Source organism: Salmo salar, chromosome 05, assembly GCF_965601325.2.
Source record: "Salmo salar chromosome 05, fSalSal1, whole genome shotgun sequence".
NCBI classification, from domain to species: Eukaryota; Metazoa; Chordata; class Actinopteri; order Salmoniformes; family Salmonidae; genus Salmo; species Salmo salar.
In genome coordinates, this window is record NC_138295.1 from 43,273,692 (window position 1) to 43,283,203 (window position 9,512).

Below are 9,512 nucleotides of genomic sequence, written 5' to 3' on the forward strand. Positions count from 1 at the left end.
TTAGAACAGCTTATCTTCACAAACAAATATTTGGAAACTATCAAAACAGACATGATAATGACTGGGGCATTATCATGCAGCTAAATGTAAAAAGCCTGTTTGAGCACCTTGCTGAAATTAGCTGTAAATTAGACTGAGGCAAAAATAATGAACATTCTATATCTACAGTACGTCGCGCTCATAATTATTCATCATGCATGACAGCTCATGACAAAAAAAAGTATGCAAAAAAAAAAGCATGTGGATACCAGTGGTGTTCAGTGCCGTTTCAGATTAGGGAGGACAATTTTTTTTTTTCATGAGCATGGCCTTATTTCTATTACAGCATATTGGATGACTGTCATTCATATTCCATTCACCCAGTTAAATGTAACAGCGATAGGTTTAGGCTACTACATGATACTAACATTTTCCCTATACCCATTATGAGGTTGCTACAACTTAGCCTATGAATGAAAGTAGGTGCACACAGGTTGAGAGACAAATTTGATGTGACAGTGACAGTTTCATAGCAGCCACGTTGTATTGCTTCTCGCATCTACATTACGTGGACTACTCCTTTCACCTCTTCCCTTCACTTGTGGACTTCAATGCACAACACATTAGCTTAACAGGCAAATAAACTTTCGAAGCCAAACCGCTACACACAGCTTACATCATTGTCACCATATTAGCTAAAGTAATGTTATAGTCAGCATAGCTAATAGAACTAACATGTTAGTAAACCTGCTACAATCATGCAGTAACATCACAGTGTACAGTCAGTGAGCAGTTACACTGGCGGGCCCCGGTGGAAATAAATGAGTAAAACCAAAAGCTTACCTTGACTTGGAAGAGTTCCAGTGTTGTGTTGAATAGTCATAGCCAGCTAGCTAACATATCCTTACTAGCTAGCATCCCTCTGTTTGAGCAGGGTGTTTCAGTAGGCTAAACTAGCTAGCTCCATTTGCTTGCTAAGTAAGTGAAATTGAAAGTTAAGCACTGGCTACACCATGGTGCTAAATCTCTCTCTCTATTTCTCTCTTGCTTCTCCTTCATTTCGGAAGAAATTCATTTGTTCAAAACTGTTCAACTATTTTATTTCTCTCTTTGAGTCAACTACTCACCACATTTGATGCAATGCAGTGTTAGCTAGTTGTAGTTTATGCTTTCAGTACTAGATTAATTATCTGATCTTTTGATTGGGTGGACAACATGTCAGTTCATTCTGCAAGAGCTCTGATAGTGTAAGGGCTGTCGTCGTGAGAAAACCAAGGTGCAGCGGAGGATGTGTATTCATTATTAAAGATTTTAATGAACATAAACACTTTATACAAAACACGAAAAGAAACGACAGCAAACAGTCCTGTCTGGTCCCAAATGAACACAACAGAAAACAATCACCCACAAAAACCAAAAGGAAAACCAGGCTACTTATGTGTGACTCCCAATCAGCAACAACGAACTACAGCTGTGCCTGATTGGGAGCCACACATGGCCCAAAACAAAGAAATACAAAAACATAGAAAAATGAACATAGAACGCCCACCCAATGTAACACCCTGGCCTAACCAAAATAAAGAACAAAAACCCCTCTCTATGGCCAGGGCGTTACAGAAAGATTGGAGGACATCCTCCGGAAGTTGTCATAATTACTGTGTAAGTCTATGGAAGGGGGTAAGAACCATGAGCCTCCTAGGTTTTGTATTGAAGACAATGGACTCAGAGGAGGACGGAAGCTAGCTGTCCTCCAGCTACATCATGGTGCTACCCTACAGAGTGCTGTTGAGGCTACTGTAGAACTTCTTTGCAAAATAGTGTGTTTTAATCAATTATTTGGTGACGTGATTATATTCAGTATAGTTTTATCTAAAAAGGATAACTTTTTAAATGTTTTAAAAAGTAAATGTTTATATAATTCACTGAGGAGGATGGTCCTCCCCTGAGAAGCCTCCACTGGTGGACACTCAAATCAGTGGATTCGGCTATTTCAGCCACACCTGTTGCTGAAATGTGTATAAAATCGAGCACACATCCATGCAATCTCCATTGACAAGCATTGGTAGTAGAAGGGCCCATACTGAAGAGCTCAGTGACTTTCAACGTGCCACAATCATAGGATGCCACCTTTCCAACAAGTCACTTTCTGCCCTGCTAGAGCTGCCCTGGTCAACTGTAAGTTCTGTTATTGTGAAGTGGAAGTGTCTAGGAGCAACAACGGCTCAGCCATGAAGTGGTAAGCAACACAAGCTCACAGAATGGGACTGGCGATTGCTGAGGCGAGTAACGCATAAAAATTGTCTGTCCTCGGTTGCAACACTCCCTAGTGAGTTCCAAACTGCCTCTGGAAGCAACGTCAGCACAAGAACTGCTCATTGGGAGCTTCAGGAAATGGGTTTCCATGGCAGAGCAGCCACACACAAGCCTAAGATCACCATGTGCAATGCCAAGTGTCGGCTGGAGTGGTGTAAAGCTCGCCGCCATTGGACTCTGGAGCAGTGGAAACGAGTTCTCTGGAGTGATGAATCACCATCTGGCCAACTGTAAAGTTTGGTGGAGGAGTAATAATGGTCTGGGGCTGTTTTAAATGGTTCAGGTGAGGCCCCTTAGTTCCAGTGAAGGGAAATCTTAACGCTAGAGCATACACTGACGTTCTAGACGATTCTGTGCTTTCAACTTTGTGGCAGAAAATGGTTTGACGAGATCGGTGTGAAAGAACTTGACTAGCCTGGACAGAGCCCTGACCTCAACACCATCAAACGCCTTTGGGATGAATTTGAACGCAGGTCTAATCGCCCAACAGACACGTAGCACCCACGTCCGTAGCCATGAAGTGCTTTGAAAGGTTGGTAATGGCTCACATCAACACCATTATCCCAGAAACCCTAGACCCACTTAAATTTGCTTACCACCCCAATAGGTCCACAAACGATGCAATCGCCATAACACTGCACACTGCCCTATCCCATCTGGACAAGAGGAATACCTATGTAAGAATGTTGTTCATTGACTATAGCTCAGCATTCAACACCATAGTACCCTCAAAGCTCATTACTAAGCTAAGGATCCTGGGACTAAACACCTCCCTCTGCAACTGGATCCTGGACTTCCTGACAGGCCGCCCCCAGGTGGTGAGGGTAGGTAGCAACACATCTGCCACGCTGATCCTTAACACTGGAGCTCCACAGGGGTGCGTGCTCAGTCCCCTCCTGTACTCCCTGTTCACTCACGACAGCATGGCCAGGCACGACTCCAACACCATCATTAAGTTTGCAGACGACACAACAGTGGTAGGCCTGATCACCGAAAACGACAAGACAGCCTATAGGGAGGAGGTCAGAGACCTGGCCGGGTGGTGCCAGAATAACAACCTATCCCTCAACGTAACCAAGACTAAGGAGATGATTGTGGACTACAGGAAAAGGAGGACCGAGCACGCCCCCATTCTCATCGAAGGGGCTGTAGTGGAGCAGGTTGAGAGCTTCAAGTTCCTTGGTGTCCACATCAACAACAAACTAGAATGGTCCAAACACACCAAGATAGTTGTGAAGAGTGCAGGACAAAGCCTATTCCCCCTCAGGAAACTAAAAAGATTTGGCATGGGTCCTGAGATCCTCAAAAGGTTCTACAGCTGCAACATCGAGAGCATCCTGACTGGTTGCATCACTGCCTGGTACGGCAATTGCTCGGCCTCTGACCGCAAGGCACTACAGAGGGTAGTGCGTACGGCCCAGTACATCACTGGGGCTAAGCTGCCTGCCATCCAGGACCTCTACACCAGGCGGTGTCAGAGGAAGGCCCTAAAAATTGTGAAAGACCCCAGCCACCCCAGTCATAGACTGTTCTCTCTACTACCGCAAGGCAAGCGCTACCGGAGTGCCAAGTCTAGGACAAAAAGACTTCTCAACAGTTTTTACCCCCAAGCCATAAGACTCCTGAACAGGTTATCAAATGGCTACCCGGACTATTTGCATTGTGTGCCCCCCCAACACCTCTTTTTACGCTGCTGCTACTCTCTGTTTATCATATATGCATAGTCACTTTAACTATACATTCATGTACATACTACCTCAATTGGGCCGACCAACCAGTGCTCCCGCACATTGGCTAACCGGGCTATCTGCATTGTGTCCCGCCACCCGCCACCCACCACCCGCCAACCCCTCTTTTATGCTACTGCTACTCTCTGTTCATCATATATGCATAGTCACTTTAACCATATCTACATGTACATACTACCTCAATCAGCCTGACTAACCGGTGTCTGTATGTAGCCTCGCTACTTTTATAGCCTCGCTACTGTATATAGCCTCGCTACTGTATATAGCCTGTCTTTTTACTGTTGTTATATTTCTTTACTTACCTATTGTTCACCTAACACCTTTTTTGCACTATTGGTTAGAGCCTGTAAGTAAGCATTTCCCTGTAATGTCTACACCTGTTGTATTCAGCGCACGTGACAAATAAACTTTGATTTGATCATCAGTGCCCGACCTCACTAATGCTCTTGTGGCTGAATGGAAGCAAGTCCCCACAGCAATGTTCTAAAATCTAGTGGATAGACTTCCCAGAAGAGTGGAGGGAGGCTGTTATAGCAGAAAAGGGGGGACCAACTACATATTAATGCCCATGATTTTGGAATAAGATATTTGACGAGCAGGTGTCCATATACTTTTGGCCATGTAGTGTATGTGTAGTAAAAACAGCTAAAAAACCCTTCTCAACCAGAACAAATAGACCAACACCTCAGTAAATGCAAACACACATGTATTTTCTGCCAACATTCTAGTGCCAGAGAAACGGCAGTATTCATGTATTCAAAAGAACGTGACCGGATGGCTCAGTTAGGTCACATGACACAAACATACAGTAAACATAGGCCTATGTTGCCAACCCCGGCCCACCATGGACAGGATGGCAGCAGGTCAGTGCCCTTAAGCGAGAGGACTGCTGGCGCAAGGCGAAGCTATGCCACCGGCGGAGTCAAGGTGTGCAGGCTGTACTCCCACTGATAAGGTCAGACAGGGTAAGGCTGACTCACTGGACTGAAGTGGCCGCTTGTCACTGGGAATGTTCGTTGAAGTTGACAATGCATCCAGTGGAGGTATTGGATTTAAAAGGTGCAATTTGCAGAAATCGATCTGCCATTTCCTGGTTGCTAAAATTCGTATAGTTCGCCTAATTTCAGTTTATGTGACAAAGGAAACCGCACACTGCTCTTGATAGTATCACTGATCTTTAATAAGCTTATGTATCGGCCTCACGGCCTTCGTCAGAGCTTTTGTGAATTTTTTTAAATTAGGACAAGAAACTGATGAAGTCCTGTGTGGTAAGAAGATGTCTTTTTGTTTCATTGAATTAATTGGACGCCAAGAAATCTATTTAATGAAGGATAAAGACGTGGGAGTCATCCTACATCAAAACAACCCTTTGAAAATAGCTGACACATTCTGGTATAACTTCTTTCGTTTTCTACCAATAACCAAGAAAGAAGCAATTTTCTTTAATAGTTATTCATATTTTCCTTGGCATTCCATGACAAGACGTAAGATCAGTGTTAGAAGTTTAGTTAGACTTCTTTGCTATTTCTTTGAGATTCAAAAACTCAAGACATTTACAGTTCACAATGTGACGCATTTAATTCTGTACCTCTAAGTTACACACCTTTTATCTGAAACCCAAACCTAAGCCATCACTGCCCTCATCACTGTGCTATCACGAAGTTCAGCTGAATGTAAAAAGATCACAAAACGAAAGTTACTCTAACTTCTGACCACTGTTCCAATTCAGCCAGTTCTGAGGTTAGAGGGGGTGAGATGCTAAGGGAACCTGCCATTGTCAGAGCCTGTGCCAAATTTAAGGGCAGAGTGGAGTTCTTCATACTCTTTAGTGAAGGGCAGTGAGGGGACAGCTGAGCCCAGATAACCCAACAGCACCTCTCCTCACGTGGGCTAGAATGTAATCTCTTTCCCTATTAGCAAGTTGTGATTTGAGACAGCCATTTTACCTGACAGTGAGCTCTGAAGTTCATTATTATGTTGAAGCAATTATTCAGCATGGAGAGAGAATGTATACTGGCTGGCTGTCGCCAAGGTCTTGTCACACATCATTGGAATGGTAGTTACTCAAAGTGTTGAGAGCATGATATGTCCAGTTCGATATGTCCAAAGGCAATAAGTGTTACCACTGGGGTCCAATTTGTGCCCTCGCTGTCATAGCCTTGCTTGTGCATGTATTTTCTACAAAAAAAAAATCACTCGTCAGAATAACACTGGTGTCTTTTCTATGGATCAATATATTACCAGTGTTTACTTTGGACTACAGCAAAGTACTACAGCCCTTGAGCAAGTATAGCTACTTCCTATTTTCAAGCAAACCAAGGTGTGCAAAAAATCCTGAGGGTGCTAACACATTTTAAACATTAACTTCCATAATTTGTGAGATGAGTTTTGGTTATGAGGTTGCTATCAGAAATTGGTTGCAGATCACATCAAAATGTTAAGTCTACTTAACAGAATAAACGCAGGCGAGCAGCCCCTGAAGTGTTTTCAGAGTGATTAAAAACAAAACTTCTCATGTTGGACTCTGAGGGAGATAGGCATACCCTGCAGACCTCAGACAACTCCTCAGTCTTTCATGCTTTAATTGTTACGATATCCCTCTGTAAGCATGGCAGATGTTTTCCTCAAAACAACAAGGAAACTATAATTATTACAAATCTGGCATGTGCTGCCCATTTTCAATGGTATTCCAAATAAGACGGAGGCAATTATCATGCGGAAAAACCGAGGCGCAGACACAGACACAGACTCACAGCACAGTACAGAAGTATACTTATCTCAGATCTGACAATTCCCAGCATTACTAGATTTTACAGGTCAATATACAGTACAATTGTTTATTTCAGTAAAGGATGCCATTTAGAGGATGTGCTGGGAGGTTTCATAATCAGACAAATGGCTCCATACCTAGGGGATTACTCATGGCTGAAATTATGGCAATGATGATGAAATTACAACACTCATTAGGATTTATTTCAGTCCAAGCAGTGGTGAACCTAGTATTTGGTGGGCGCATGCATACCCCCATTCCCCCTCGACCCATATAATCTTCTAGCAGGTAACCTACTGTATGCCTCTCTTTCACTTCCCGCTGAAGGTACCTTACTGTATTAGTGCTAGATGACGGACAGCTAGGTTTGAGTGCCTGGCTTCCTGGCTGGCTAGCGGGGCAGCGCACAATAGGCAGCCACTGACACATTAGCTTCTGAACATCAAGAAAATGTCTCTATTTCAGAAAGTTAAGCTGCCCACAAGCCAAAGCGGTGCACTGAGTGGTGTCAATACAATAGGCTTATAGTGGCACTTCAATAAAGTGAATCAAGTGTAACTCTGTACCACTGTGTAGTGCCCAGTGTTAAAGCACTTTGGAGGTTTTTTAAAATAAGACATCCACTACACAGAGACAAGTGGAACAGGCCAAGTCATGGCAGCTCTGGATTTGGGCTTAGATGCTGTTTTAACTAGACAAGTGTGGGGCAGGGAGCCACTCTAGCTTTTCCAGATGGCTGGACCCTCTGTCCCTGAAAGTTGGATGCCTTTGCCATGTCACTATGTAAAAGTCAGCCTGTTCCACAACTGGAGATAAGGCTAATGTCATGATATAATTAACTAGCACGCACACATTTTCATAGAATCTTGATAAAGATTTTCGTAGAAACTTGACTCTTGATTTCTTGACGATGTTTCGAAGTGTCAATGACAGTCACCATCTACATATTTTTACTGGGAATTATAGGTTGCAGTGGTGCTTATCGACCCAATGGTATCTATGCAACGTTAATGATGGCTAATGATTTATCACCATTTCTCTGGTTGATGTGGCATTGTGTATACAGTACGTAGTCAATGATCTATAACTGGTGAAAAGACTCTTCAGTAATCCCTATTTGTCTCTATCTACTCTACTCTATTTATTCACTGATCTGAAGAGAGTGACCTATTATGTGGAACACATATCAACACGGGAAATACAAATGCAGTCATTCCAGCAAACAAACATAAACAAAAACCCATCAGGATGCAGGTTGAATGGGAGGATTAATTGCTGCCTGTATACTGTAGGTTACAGTATGTATATAGTTTTGTATTTGTATAGTCCATCTGTAGATTCTCTACAAACTATCAGTAACATGTGAACTAAGTATCTATTAACCCTAACCTTAACCCTTATCCGAACCCTAAACATATCCCTTACCCTAACCCTTACCCTAACCCAGTCAAGATCACTTTCTGAATCAAAATCCAATCCGAGATCTACCACTTTTTATTTTTTAAACATGACTTCAAAAGCGTAAGCCTACGCAACATGAACCCATTAAAAATATGTTTGTAGGCTATAGGCCCATTACATTATCACCACATATTGGCTATTCTTGAATTGCCCTGCCAATGTTGTTCTTCTCTGACCATTTTGAAATGATATTTTAAAACATTTGGTATATGATCACACAGATAATAGATCATGTGTTGTATTACTTGTGAGGCACAGCTTTTTACTGGACTGCTGGCCTGCATCTGATGGTCAGTCTGAAGGGAGGGAGGGAGCAGCGGTGAGGCTGCCTCTCAACCAACTCATTGCCCCTCCTCTCTTCCTCTCTCCCTCCCTCCGCTGAGAAAAGGGGACACAGTCTTGCAGTTGTTGGCGAAACTTAAGTCGCACTGCATTATTTCTACATCATGCACCAATTCATGTTGTTAGTCCTATGACCAGAGAAAGTGAAATATTCCTTTACATTAAAAAAGCAACAAGCCACAAATAATAACAATGCAAGCTTATCGAAACACTTTGCTATACTCATTCATTGCAGCTGCAGTGCTGGATGTAGCATGAGTAGAAGTAGGGAGATCGTACATTTTATGTCTGATAAAACGGTTGAACAAAATGTTGACAGTGCTGAATAACAACGTAAACATGATTTTATTCATAAAAACAGAAGCTCTTTGCTCTCTGGGCAGAGTTCCTCCTTCAGACACATGACATTGTTCAAAATGGGAACAATTTGCCTTCCCGGGGCTAGGGCTGCTGAATCAAGTGCAACTAACGCCAACAGTGCAAAACAAGTGACAAAAACAGGTTTTATCATTGTTTTTTTTACAGAAATGTTTGGTGATCAACCGGTTGGTGACAACTGCCCTTATCCTTATTCTAAACCTAACCCTAACCTTAGCAAGCAGTTGCTTGTCAACAGATACGTGTAGTTTGTTGATAGTATGACCATCTGTAGAGCATCTATAGATGGACAACCCGGACTAAATAAATTGTGAACTTTCTATTAGACATTTTACCAATTATGCCTTTGCAGAAAATATTAATCCAATCTGCCTAATTTCAGAGGATTTCAATGGTAAACGAAGGATAGTGTAGGATGCACGAACAACAAACAAAATCCCTGAAGAACCATCTCATACCTTTCAACCCAATATCCACTGTTCAGAGCTAGCTACTGTACTGTAGGTTTGAAAAAGTACAAA